This window comes from Corvus kubaryi, unplaced genomic scaffold, assembly GCF_017639235.1.
Source record: "Corvus kubaryi isolate FWS band 111438036 unplaced genomic scaffold, C.kubaryi_AGA036_p1.0 37385, whole genome shotgun sequence".
NCBI lineage: Eukaryota > Metazoa > Chordata > Aves > Passeriformes > Corvidae > Corvus > Corvus kubaryi.
The window spans coordinates 27,016,236-27,031,048 of NW_024581127.1; positions in this window are offsets into that span (position 1 = coordinate 27,016,236).

A 14,813-nucleotide genomic window follows, 5' to 3' on the forward strand; every position below is an offset into this window, starting at 1 on the left:
AGGCATGAGCCAGAACTGAGATAGCTCTGCTGGCAGATGTCCTCAGCACAGAGAAAGCTATACAGAATTCTGCTTAGGTGGTTTGTATCATTCAGGAATGGTAAAAATAAGTGATATCACAAATACCCTATTTTGCAAGAGGATAGGAGCTGCACAAGGGCTGTGTGTATGGTGCTCCAGCCTGCAGGAATGTCAGTAGTTTTCAGCAGTAAATAAAGCACTCTTGGAACTACTGCATTGCTGCAGGAAAACCACTCCCTGTGGGAAAAGTTATGCTACTAAAAGTGCAATTCTTTATTCTATAAATAGCATCAGTGTAAATGTTTTCTGCCAGAAAAGCTGTGACAGTCAGGGTGCCCCTTCCACAGGCCCCAGCAGATGCCGGTGTGCTGGCAGAAGTCCTCAGCAGGGACTGGGAGGAATTTGCTGAGAGAGCATCCTCCGTGCCTGTGCTGGTGACGCCACTCCTGGACATTGCCAGGCTATGAGCAGGGATTGCAGTGATGAGCTGCAGCAGTTTAGGCTCCCACAGTGTGTTTTCCTCAGAGATGAGGCTGGTGCTCCGGGCAGCAGAGCAGCACAGGTTAGGCACTCAGGTGTGAACATGACCTACAGATGTTCAGTGGGTCTTGCAGCCTGGGGGAAAAGGTTCCTGAAAAATCCAGCATGAGCAAATCTAGCCCCTCACAAAACACTTACTCATAACCCCCTTTCGAGAAGAACCAGAATTATTTATAAACATAAAAATATAATTTTGGGTAGAGTGCATAACCTTCTTAGACCACCCAGCTGGGGTGTGAGAGACGAGGGTTTATATGCTTTCATTTTTCAAAACTATGACATATTTCTTTTCTTTTTTTTCTTTTTTTTTTTTGCATTTGATGTGTTACAGAGCCTCAGTGAATACCCAGGAAAAAATATAGCTGTTATTAATTGTTCTAAAATTAAGTGACCTACTTGGGAAAGCATTTTCCCTGTAACTTAATGCAGGAGTGCAAACGGATATAATTATATAGGCATAATTTCCTATTCTGTCTTGGTTTTGTTTATGTCATTTGGGAAGGGATTTAAATTCAGCCCAAACATTCCCATTTCTATGGGAAAAAAAGGTGAGATTCTTAAGATAAATTATAGTTATACTACACAGTCTAAAACATTGGTATTAATGGTAATTGTATAATGCACCGTATAAAAAAACCTAATTCGCGTATTTTCCATTACACTTTATATCCTGATTTCATGCAAAATTAGAGTAAGCTATTAATAACAGTGGACTTCCTAAAGATTTAGTCTAGATTAGAAGATTCTCATTTGCTCTTAGCATGGTAACTGTAAATATTACTTGAATACAAACACAACTGAACTGTAAACCAGCTCATTACATCTCAGGTATTTACTAAGTAATGATTATTCTCTGTTAAAAACATCAGTACAGGCAAGTTTTTCCTTTAACAAGATTCCTTCAAGACTGGCCAGCTAATGAACAGGGTTTAATGATTATACAGAGCCATTTTTGAGGAATTATTGAGATTTGTCCTCAAGTACAGAAAAGAGACGTCAGGCAAAAGTCCCATGTGTCCCCACAGTTCACCAGGTCTGCATGATCCATATCCCCATGAGATATCACATTTATAACACACCTGTTATAGTCACATCTGCTGGGGAAGCCTAAACAGGGCTTCCTTTGACACAGATGAGTGACAACGTGTGTTGTCATAAGGACATTTCTGCTTAGCAAGCCAAGAACAGCACAGGTCCTCTGCTGAGAAGATGCACTTTCTCTACCTCCAAAGCCAACCAGAAATAGTACTGTGGCCCCTGTTTGCTCAATGCCTGTCTGCCACAGAGGCCCGGCCCAAATACAACCCAAATCGAGTTCTCTGTGGTGGCTGAAGCAATGCCACAAGGTCCAATAGCTGCACTGCTGGCATGGCTCTGCTCTGGTGGCACTCAGAAGGCAGCCATGGCCAGCTTACTGCTGACAGAGATCCTGTGCAGAGTGCTGTGGGTGTGAGAGGCAGGTCCAGCTCCTCCTTGGCTTCTGCTTCCATCCTTCAGATTGTGCTTTTCACAGCTCGCTTATCAAGGCAGATGGCTGCCTGCAGAGCCCCAGGCAAACGGACAGATGGGCTCTCCTCCACTCAGAACTAAGAGCAAGACTTTGCTGACCTTGCCTGTTTTCTTGGCTAGAATCAGTAAAAAAAAACTTTTCTGTAGCTTCAATTCCTGCTTCCACTTGAAGTAAATTGGAACCAATGCAAATCTTAGTTTTCCTCATCTGCCTGCAGATGCAACACCAGGTTGGGTCTTTGCACTCCAAGATGAGCCTGAACTATTCCTAAACTCAATGGTGCTTCATCTCCTCCTGAACTCAGATTGCTCCCCTGCTGCCTTTGTTCTAGATCTGATCAGGCAAGGAAATATTCAGCACATCATCTCTACATACTCCAAGCAGCACATTACCTTTGTTCATATTCATGATTACATGCATTTATGATACCATAAATGCTTAGAGGAGCCTTCGGGATCCATGTCACTTGGGAGGAGGAAAGAAGAGATAGTAGGGAATATAAAAAAAAAAAATTTATATGGGAACATGTTGACCTCAAAACTAATTTAAAGTGATGTTGGTACTAACTATGATGTTGGTACTAACTATCACATCACTTGGTAGCTAGCTTCATCTGACATTGCTACCCTCGAGGCAGAGGTGAGGGTGGTGAGGCACTGGAACAGGTTGTCCAAAGAAGTTGTGGATGTCCCACTGGAGCCCTGAGCAACTTGATCTAGTTGGTGGCATCCCTGCCCATGGCAGGGGGATTGGAACTAGATGATCTTTAAGGTCCCTTCCAGTTCAAACTATTCTATAATTCTATGAGAAACCATAAAGGGAGGAAAATAGAAGTAACAGCCCTGAGACATTCCAACCCTCACCCTCCAAAGGGTGCCCTGTGTGGCAAAACAATACAGAGGTTTGGGAAGTACTAGATTAATTCAGGCAGCCCTTTCTGATGTAAACTTCCATATTCAACTCATAAATTCAACTCATAAAAGTAGGACAGGAGGAAAAAATCCCAAAATGTACTTCATTATAAGAGACAAAAAAATCCACTTGGACCATTTGCAATCTATACAATCCCTTCTCCAACACAATTTCAGGTATCAATGCTGTGGGAGCACAGGCAGCAAGAAGACAAGCAGGTACTTGGTGGGACATTTAGGCCTTTGCATTTGGTCCAGGAAGTGTTACAACAATCTGAAAATTGCACCAGTTGCTGAAAACAAGCCTGTAGAAACTGAACATGACAGACTGGCCCCTAAGGCTTTTGAGCTTTAGCAAACCTTTCAAAAGCCTGGTTTGAGGAAGGAATTTGAGAGAAAATTCCAAGTCAACAGCTTTACTGTAACTATTTTACTCTGAAGCTGATCTGCTTTCCCTCCTGCTTTTATAGTAATTTTGCCTCATGTTTTCTCCTTCTCCCAAATATCTGTTCTTTGCACTGCTTTGCTGTCCTTCAACCTTCCATTCAATCCACCTTAAAGTCAAGGAACATTGCATCCAGTAGAAAAAGAAATGGAGGAGAGAGGAGATCCCATGGAGAGTAACTGCCCATCAGTACATTTTTATGCCGTGAAGCTGATTATGATTTCTCAGTAACAGCATCACAAACCTGCTGAATTGAAGAGGAAAACTGTTGGCTTTTAGCTCACAGAGCTCTTGACTCCCTGCTCAGCAAAAAACCCTCACCTACTTGCCGAGGTCGGTCCTGCAGCACTCCATCTGCAGGAATCCCACAGTGGCTCATTACTGAGTGAAAGCTCTTCTCCCACCTCCTATTTGGCCCCTACATCAGGAGCTTGTAGGTGAAAATGGAATGCAGCCTTGTCTACAGGGCTTGCTCTACAAAGGGGGTTGCTCAGGGAGAGGGAATCCAGCATAGAGACTGGGAATTTAAAAGCCCCTCTAACTCCCCATCAAAATTGGAACCCACAATGACATCACTGTTCTTGCAGAGCTTGCAAGCACCTCTAAGCTTGTCTCTGAGTTCCCAGCTACCTGCACTTCCATCTTATGTCTTCTTTCATTTACTCTGCCTAAGGCAATGAGGGTCTCCAACATTCATCCTCAGGAAGACCATCTATTCCCACGTCCCAAATTTTTCCCTCCCCACTCTCCTTTGCATACTTGCATCCTACAACCTTTTTTCATCTTCCCTCCAGAGGAAGCAGCATTTGCACCAGCCCAAACCCGCCAGCTGACTCGTGTGCAGGCTACTGGCCTCTACTTATGCATCACCTCCAAAGCTTTCATTTGGCAGGCAGACTCAAAACTGCCAGCATGCTACTTTAACCTGCATTTCTCTCTCCATTCACCACTCTTAATTAGTGTTTAGGAATGTATTAACATGGGGCTAAGCCACAAAGTTTGCATCTGGGCTTGTCTCATATTCGAGGAGCTGAACTAGCACCAGAGCCTGGTGAAGAGTCACCCCTTCCTCATGTAGCAGCTGAAAGCAAGAGCATAGCAGTGACTCTCCATCACAGAATTCCCTATTCTGCTTGAATATACAATCACTGTGATTTTTTCCCCCTGCTTTCACAACTCTAAGTCACTGAACAGTCATTTGGTCCAGTAACTGAAGCTGTTCAGAAACTACCAGCATTTCTAGCTTGACCAAAGTCTTTGCCTTCAGGCAAGGATGTAACAAAAAATGATCAGTGATAGTGGACGAGTTAAGCAACATCAAATCTCTCTGTAGCTGCTTTAGGAATGCATATATGAGCTAGTTATTACAGTTTCATGTATATGTGTGATAGATAAGCCTAAGTTTGCAGCATGGTAGTTACTCTGATATCACAGGCTCTGAAATAGCTGTGAGGTCAAAGAGAGGTGGCAGAGGAGACAAGAGGGTCTTTTCTGCTCTTCCTCCAGTGGCCCACCTCACCAGCAAGGTGCTAGAAAGCAAGTTGAGGTCTGAACTTCCTCAGTGCATGCTTCTATGGTGCAGCCTCTCCTACATGCTGCTATGCTTGGGACACAGGTGTGTTCACTAATGTCTGTGGTTATGAAGGTCTGAAGGGGTTCTGAGGTTCCTGAACCAGCTGGAAGGGACACTGAGAAATCTGCCCTCACTGCTGTCCTCTCCAGGGTCTTTGTGTGGCCACCAAAACCCTGCTCCCTGCTTCTCCTTGATGGTGTAGGGAAACCTGTAAGTAACACCAGCATTGCTAAGGAAATGGCCCTGCTAAGGATAGCAACCAGAGGCAGCACTGTGCCAGGGACAGTTGTTTAGGCAAACTACCAGTCCACACCTGAAGGAGACCACCCCTTTTCCTGCCCCAGATCCTTCCCTTAGATTTCCAGCAGCATCAACCCTTTTGGCAGTAGGAGCAGGTCTGCACTGCAAACAGTAATAAGGTGATGCACTGACGTACCTGAGACATCTCAGAGCCACCCACCTTACAGCACAGGCCCTTCTCCACCACCTGCTGAGCTCAGAAGAGGCAGTAAAACCTGTATGGACAAAGTGAGGTACATGAATTTTGTCTAAGCTCTGAGCTGCCATGGGACTCCAGGTACTGAGGCTTGGCTGATTTAAAGTTGCTTGGTATCTGTTTTAATCATAATATTGCAGACATGTAATACACCTGCACTCCATATGCTGTATCATTTTAACTGAGTGACCTACAAATGGGTTCTCCAATTTTCCATGTACAGAAAAGGTAAGGGTAGTTAGAAATCTTCATCACACAAAATAATCCAGGAGATTTCCCATTTTAGGACTCCTCGAGGACTCCATCTACTCAGTGTTTAGCAGACAGCAGCTTCTGGGACTCTGAGGGAGGGAGTATGACAACTCTCACATTAACTGCAGTGCAGGAGAAAACGACCAAGCATGTAAACGTAAGGATGTAAGAATGACCTTGAACCTTCCAATTAGCAGTAGCATGACTAAATTCCACAGCACACACACACACAGCCTTTGGCTTCCTAGACATAATATAATTTTCTGTCTGTTTAGGAGAGAGAATAACAAGGGAAGCTGAGAAGAACATGAGCTGAAGGCAGAGATACCTTCTGGTTAAATATCAGAGCACTAACAACATAGTAGCTGTAGATATTACCACGTTGTTTGTGGGGGCTGGCATATGTACCTCTCCAGCCTTCTCATCACACATGTAGACAGAACGTAGTGTTCTGAAGCACACAGTAGTCTCAACTCTAACTCATAAATTTTTTTAATCATCCATTTAAAAAAAATAAAGAAAAAAAATAAAGAAAAAAATGCCCAGTCCTTAGTAAGGAGCAGATCTAGATGGTCCTAAAGTACTTATTCTATCTCTCTTCTCACCAAATGTGAGACGCATTTCTCAGTGCCCTTTCCCATGACACTAACAGGAGGGTACATCTACTCTAGAACTGGACTAGAACTGTATTGGTACGGGAGTACAGGAGTAGATTGAATAATATGGTTTGAATCTGCAGATAAGTCCTAATGGAAGCGAACAGGGAGAAGAGATGCTCCCTGCTCCCCAAACACACAGATAGGTGACAGAAAATCTGGGTCTTCCCAGATTCCCTTGATCTATTCCTGTATGCAGCATAGGACCCTGTACCTCGGTCCTCTGGCCGTCCCTCCCCCATCCCTGCTGCACATCTCTTCCAGCCCTTTCAGAGCTAAGGCAGGCGGTACGGTCACCACAACATACTTGTTGACCAGATGGGGTCTGAGGTGGTGAAGTGCCTTTGCGATGCAAATGATAACAGGAACAATAATGGTTGCAGCTCACTGACAACCTCTCCTTTCTAAGACTGGGTGTAAATAATGTTCTTATCTTCTGAGAAATACCTCTGGTATCCCTGACTAAGTGATAAGTAGAAAGAAGAGAGACACTCAACTGCTGATCAAGAGGGAGGAGAGTGATTAGCATCCTCTGGGGAACACCTTGTTGATGACGGCTGCTTTGCATTGTTGAGGCTGTAAGAAGCACCTAAATTCCTCCTCCACAGAGCTCTCAGCTGCTGATAAAGTCAGTTCTACATTAATCCCTCAGCACACTCCTCATCAGGCCCATTTTTGATCAAAGCTTTTCTTGCCACTTGGTCATAATTGCAACCCTCTACTCCCATTTGAGAAAAGGACAGAGTCCTTTGTCAGGAGGAGGAAGGACTGAACTGAGGCAACACCAAGAATCTTATGAAGTAAGAAAATAAAACAAAAACTACCTGCAGAGGAAAAAATTAGTAGCAAGGCTGAATCCATTTTTGGGGTTTCCATGCTAGGGATTGTGGCTCCAAGCCCCCGGTAGCTGGGTTTGATATGCTGGGTCTCAGCAGTCCCCTGGAATTGCCCATCAGTACACTGTACACAGCCATTTTTGGAGATTCAGCCCAGTTTCTGCCATGCACAAACTTAACCAAAGCAAGCAGAAACAAGCCCAGTGAAACAGCATTCCTCCTACAAGGTCAAAGTCTGGACTAGCACACAAGTGTCCTGAAGCTTAGACTTAATCTTGAAGAGTGGATCAATGCAGATGTGTGGGTACAACCCACTGCACTGATTTGCATTGGTGAGTACCAACAGACAGAGGCTTTCTCTGTCCTCATCTCCCTCAGCAGTGGAAATCAAGGCATTCGTGGCTCTGCACCCACACTGGCATCCTGTAGGACAGCCTGGCTCTGCAGCCAGACACATTGTGCTGAAATGCATCCTGACATCTTTTTGCTGAGGCCTCCCCAGGCTGGGCAACAAACCACAGATAAAAGCATATGTGCATTTAGGGTCTGTCTGTACTTTAAACACCTTAGAAAACAGCTGTAACAGGAGTTCCCTCCATCCCAGACATGCTTGCTCTCCTGGCAAAGGTGGGCCCCAATGCTGTATTGGATCCATGTGCACAGTACGAAAAAAATGCCAACCAGATCAGAAATACACCAATACCTAACAACAACCTATATTCGGATAGTGTAGGAAGAAAATAGAGCCTCACTTTCAGTTACAGACCACCTCTCAAACTGGGCAATCCTAGCCCATAGCAGCGGTGTCCTTTCTCCCTTCTTTTTACACTTTTCGTCTCCCCATATTATTGCTTACATGAAATACCCATTTTCAAGCATGATATTTCCCTTTCTAGCAAAATGCAGCAGGAGGTTCCACAGGTTAATTATAAATTGATTTTTAAAGCATTTACCAAGAAGTTATTTAAATCTATTTCCCTTAATTTCATTTGATGCAGCATATGTCTTGCAGCGCAAAGGAGAGATGCAGCTTTATTGCCACTATCTGCCAGATGAACATGTTCATCATCAACAGTGCAGGGAGTGATAAGTCACTTATCTGATACAGAGAGACAAAACACTCCCTCTTTCTTATCAACAAATTGAGTTATCAGCCAAGTGAAGTAGTTTTTCGGTAGCCTCTCTGACTGCATTTTGCTTTTAAATCCATACTGGCAGCAAATGTTCATGGATGTATTTGCCTCGCTTATGCTCATTTCAAAATACAGCAGCAGCCACCACAGATAAGAAAGCTTCATCTCCCAAAGATGTCAAGCCTGAGTACAGTTAAACAGTTCTGAATTTACTCTGATTGCTAAAAAGCTGAACTTAACTACACCAAAAGTAACCAAAGTGATGCTAAAACAGTCATACAAAGAGCTTAGAGGAACACAGAGCACATCCAAAGCCTGCTGACATGGCCATCACTGATGGTTTAACCCACTTTTCCCAGTGCTGTCCCTTATACCTGGGTGCCTGACCTGCGACAACTCGGACCCAGAATCTGGGCAGTGAAAGCCCTGATCTAGCCAAGGTAACACTTTTGCTACAATTGGCTACATAATGCCCAAATCGATTCAGAATTAACTGCACTGAATAACAAAGCTGGAGAGAAGTTAGGGCTCAGCCAGGTAACATTATTAGAAGACTGTAACTGAATGCATGGAAAGGTTTTAGGTGTGAAGAGTTAGAAAACGATGCCTTTTAAGTGCTCAGTTTGGTGGTGAGCAGCTACTCTAAAAGGCTTTGTGCAGAGTGCTGCTCATGAGAAGGATGTCAGTATCACACTGACTTGAGCAGAGGGTGACTGCATTGAGTTGTTCTCAGAAAGTTCTCAGTGCTGGAATCAGCATCATTTTGGCTGAGTGTGGCTGGAAAGTAAACTTCATTGGGATAGAACTGAAAAGGATTTGTCCTTGACTGCAGAGGCCAAATGTGATCATTCACCAGTATAATTTTTAAGTGTGACTGTTCTCTTCCATAAACGAGTCCAAAGAAAACATGACTTGATAAACAGAAACACATGGAGGACAGACATGTTAAGTCAGGAATGTTCCTTGTAAATACTTACAAACTCACTGCTACAAGCTCATCTTCCTCCTTCTCATAAAGACATAAACAGGACCTCCAAGATTAATATAAGGGATGAGGATGAGAAAATCATCATTTCACCTGCTGAACAAGACAAGCAAAACCTGTGAGCATTTCTGAGCTTACTCAACATGGAGCCAGGAAAGGGAGCTCTGATGATCTTCTCCAGAACTTTGAAGAAAGCATGGACTTTGCATTGGCTCAGATAAGTAGACTGCATATACCTTTCCAGCTACCCACAAACTCAGATCCAACCACCTATGAGCTGTAACAAGACCGGTAACACCTCCATTCTCCAGTGTTTTCTAAAGGCCACACATACCTACTTTTCCAGACATTCTCCTTCAATAGGGCCACTTTCTTTCTCAGAATGTGTTCCCGTGGCTGAATCTGTTAATTTGATAGCAATCAGATACCTCACCTCTAAAGCAACTAGCTGCATAATTTCTGGAAGGGTCCTTTACTCTCACCTGTTTGTAGATGGGACAGGATTGTTGGATATTAATTTTCAAAGAGACAAGAGATAGCTATAAGAATGATCCAGCTGACAATTGTTTCAATCGTTTCCAGCCTTGCTGCCAGCTGACACATTCCTTCCTCCAGATAATATCTGATGCACTCAGATGTTTCTGAAGCTGAGCCCCCACAGGACATGTAGCGAGAATGACAGCAAGCTCTTTGCTCCTCTGCTTTCATACCAAACCTGCAAGGAAGTTGCTACAGGAGGGTTTATTTATTTTTCTTAAGCATTAATGAGAAACATGCATGATAACTTTCAATCCTTCTCTCCTTTCCAGCTGCAAAGTTGCAAACCTCCTTGGTGTTGTGCCTGGAGGAGGGGGACTCTCTGCACTTGCAGGTGCAACATGGAGGTGGCTTCACATGCATGGGGAGGCAGAAAAACTCATTCCTGCTGCCTCACAGCTGACAGTGAGTCCTGTACAGGGGAGCACCAATTTTGAAGGCCTGCAGCAATGGAAGAGGCTCTGATCCCATTACAGCTCTAAAGATCAGGGCTTGACAGTGGTGGTACCTAAAAGGAACATTAAGTAGTTGCAAATGGCCTTAATACTTTAAAGAGGACTTAATCAAGCAGAGCTGGGATGTCTTGACAATCTGATAACTGCAGCATACAATTCAGAGAATGCAGAGGCCAGGGATGTGCGACTGGCCTTTGGGACTGATTGTTCTGAAACAGCTCTGCTTTTTCTTTTTGAAGAGAAATTTAAATTATCCAGCCTTTCAAAAATAACTGTTTATCTTTCACAGGGACCTTGAAAATTATCTGATTTATCACACACTTAAATCAGTGCAGATTTCCTGTAATTCACCCTTAATCCACAGCTGAACAAAACTCTCTTCTATCAAGGAATGCTGAAACTACTGGTGTTAGCTAGGTCCCTTCCAGTTATCCATGTCAAAAGGTGCTAATTCATGTAGGAAGGTTAATTCAAACTGGTTGTATTTTGTATTTTTGGCGTTGTTTCTATGGGACTTAGATCAATTTACAGGTGGTGTATTTAAGCAACAAAAATAGCTAGGAAAAAAAAGTTTATTTGTGATTTTAAGCTAGCTGTGTACACAGATAAATAGTTTCATTTTATATAACTAAGAATAAACTAATCAAGGCCTGCCTTGTTTGAAAACAAACTAAAATTTGATACCAAAGGTACTGTGATGGTTTGAATGAACTGCAAAGTCAAACTGTCTGTAAACAAAGTTAAATTAACATCTGTGGTAATTTTACCCCAAACCAAAAAAGGTAAAGGCTGAACACCATGGAAAGACCAAAGCTGATGTAAAGGATTTTATTCTCTGTATTCAAAAATGTTAGTTACGTTACTGTGTTCCAATCTGATGTCTTCTTCAATTTCATTATCCCAGACAATAAGAAAAAGCAAGACAAATATATACCAATACATAGGTGTCAGGTGCCAGACCACCTTTAAAACTTGCTTGTGCTTTTGTTTCACTGAAGACTTGCTTTCATATGCAGTCAATCTAAAAATCAACATCTGAAATATTTGGTTTTAACTAATACAAATAATTAAAAGGTCCCATTTCATATGCACTGTCAGATTGAAAAATTAAAATCTAAAATGTTTGGTTTTAACAGTAAAAAAAAAAAAAAAGAAAGAAATAAAAATCCTAGCTCAAGATCATGGGAAGTATCATTTTGAATATCCTTTGGTTTGCCCAAACCAGAGGAGCACTTCAAGTTCTCTCCTGATTCTCTTGATGATAAAACTTACGTTTCTGAGACTTCCATGGATTTCTGTGAGGGAGGTGGTACTCAATGTAGTTCTGGGGAGAGTAATTTAATATCAACGTAACACTTTCTTTACTCAGCACTGTCCCCATTCAGTGTTCATCAATTTCCTTCTCTACATTCCCTTTTCCTGTTGGTAATAAACAACTTGAATTTTTCCATAGTGAGGATCACAGGCTGGCATGATGCCAAGGAAGAAGCTGCCATGTTTGCTGCAAACACTTTAGGGCACATAGATGAGAGGATGAGAGAGAGTCAAATAAATAAATTACACTAGATACTACTTTCACTGACCCTATGACATCTCTGCCTGAAGACGGACATCCACAGGGTGAGGATGAAAACAGCAGACAAGACCTAAGTATGTGATATGTGCCATATGTGCTACCTCTGGTTTGAAACTAGCATATTTTATTTTATTTTATTTTATTTTATTTTATTTTATTTTATTTTATTTTATTTTATTTTATTTTATGTCTGTGATTCTCTCATTCATACTTCCTGATAACACATCAGCCATAAAACCCACTGATTTCTTCTGCACAGTTTATGATCATTCTGAAGGCCCATGGACCATGGCTGCTATACTGAACTAGCTGGATGGAAACTTCAGTGGTGGATCCTGTCCATCTTTGACAGGAGGTGTATTTTGGTCTCTGTTTTTCACTACAGTAAACAGACAAGGACAGTGGCCCTCCCAGATGTCTGCCTTTCTCCCCTGTGCTGGGGAAGTCCCCTGAGAAAGTACTCATTAGCACAGCATATGAGTCTCTCTGAGCCTGGAGGAGGGAGGTAGGAAGATGTTATTCATTTAGTCAGTGCTGTGCAGCTTGCAGAAACACTGTCAGCTTCTGCCTACACATATCTCACCTCCTATTGTTAAAGAAATTACAGCTGCTGAAAGAGATGAAAAAGTAACTCATTTATTTTCTGGCTTTCAGAGTAATAAGGCAAATCTGATTCTCCTTGACTCTGCAGTATGTCTCTGGTTTTTAGACTGGGGTCCTTTGGGGTAGCAGTGGGGACATGATTCTCTGCACAGATGCTACCACCAAAAGTGCGCTAACTTATTTTAGTGGTTCTGACTGCACTGACCACATTTGTTTGGGTGTATCATTCATTCAAGGATTTAGGACTTTCCAAGACTAATTAGTATCTAGTTAGTGCTTTCCTGTTTCTCACTGGTGGAAGGCCAGAAACCTGCAAAGCTGTAGAGAGTTTGAGTGAAACTTTCAGCAGAGGTTTCTGAAGATAGCTATGAGTTCATAGACACATGGAATGGTTTGGGTTGGAAGGAACCTTAAGGATCATTTAGTTCCAACCCCCTGCCATGGGCAGGGACACCTTCATGAGAACAAGTTATTCAAGGTCCACCCAATCTGACCTTGAACATTCCTAGGGATAAGGCAGCTACAACTTCTCTGAGCAACCTGTTCCAGTGTCTCACCACACTCAAAGTGAAGAATTTCCTCCTGGTCTCTAATATAGACCAACTCTCTTTCAGTTTAAAGCCATTTTCTCTCGTCTTATCAATACATCCCCTTGTCAAAAGTCCCTTCCTCTCCTGCTTTCTTGTAGGCCCTTGTTAGTTACTGGAAGGTGCTGTAAGGTCATCTCCAGGCTAAACAACCACAATTCTTTCAGCCTTTCCTCACAGCAGAGGTGCTCCAGTCCTCTGATCATCTTCGTGGCCTCCTCTGGACTTGTTCTGGCAGGTCTGTGTCCTTCTTATTTTGGGGGCCCCAGAGCTGGACCCAGTATAGTGTTCATATAATACAACTATGAGACAGCTTATCATCCTCTGAAAAAGGAATTGCAGATGTCTCCTGAGAACAAAATATGCAGTAGGTGGCACAGGCACACAGCACATTATGATATGTCTCAGGGGTTTCCAGATGGGGTGTGAGAGCTTTTCCCACCATCTCCACTTCTCTCTCAGGTTTTGCTTTCATTTCTGCTTCTTACGGGTTCCCACCCCGCCATCACACATAAATTCCACCCAGGGTCCCAGCTCAGTCCCCTCACATTTCCTATTGATCACTAAACCCCCTCCATGTCAAAAAAATCACTTTGACTCTGCTGTCACCTTAATGTTATACTTGTGCATTTATTCTTTCTGTATAACAGCTATTTTGTCAAAATGGCCTTTTTACTGGAAATTGATACTTACTGGTTTCACACCTTGCCTCTGTTCTTTTTTAGCTGGGGTTGAACATAAAAAATCACAGCAAAATACCTTTTTTATCTACACTAAAACTGCCACATAAGAGCCATTCTGGTCCACCTCAGAGTTGGCTCCTCAACAAAAAAATGAACTCACAGTCTGCACAAGCCTGGAGAAATCCTGTAGAATATTTTAAAGACTGTTTCCCCTGAAGGCTGTATTGTTTCAATAGCATATTTTTCCCAGTCTTCCTTTCCTGTCTTTCCATTCTTGTGAACATAGGGTATTTTAAGAGTCCATCTGCTCATGTTACTTATTCCCCTCCACTTTAAGTCATAACCCTCCATGATATTAGTTAATTGTAATAGATTGATTCTACTGCAACCGTGAATGGGATCATGATTTTCAACCCTATCTGTACTGGAGTAATTTCAAAATATTTCTCCTATTACCAGCTCCATCTGAACTTTAACAGCTTTTACAATTTTGAGGACATTTACTGTGTGTCTGGTGATACTGATGGTATTTCTAAATAGACAAGTGCCCATATCACATTTTACACTGGTTGTAACCAGAGTAATTTGGATCTTGCACCTTTCTGGCCTGTCTCTGGTCATGTTACTTCCATTTACAGCAGCAAGGTCTGCTATAGACAGAGAGGGATATCATTTAAAAATAGCACAATGTATTTTAAGCCATTTCGGACCAAGGGTATGTATATCCCATTCTGGAAATGTCAGTAGGTGATGCATCTACACCACGCCTATGCCACGGTTCTTGTTTTATCACCCTCTCTGCGAAAAACAAACTGTCCTTCTTTTATCAATAGGACACGGGACAGAAGATGGTCCGAGTTTTCTTCTCAAACCAGGACACGGCCCTTTGCTCCGTGAGGGCTGTGATGTTTGCACACACTCTGCTCGGCGAAACGCTCTTCATCAGACGCGTTCGGAAAAAACCGAATGGGTGGGGTATTCTTGTTTAGTTTTGGATTGGTTTGGTTTTTCCGG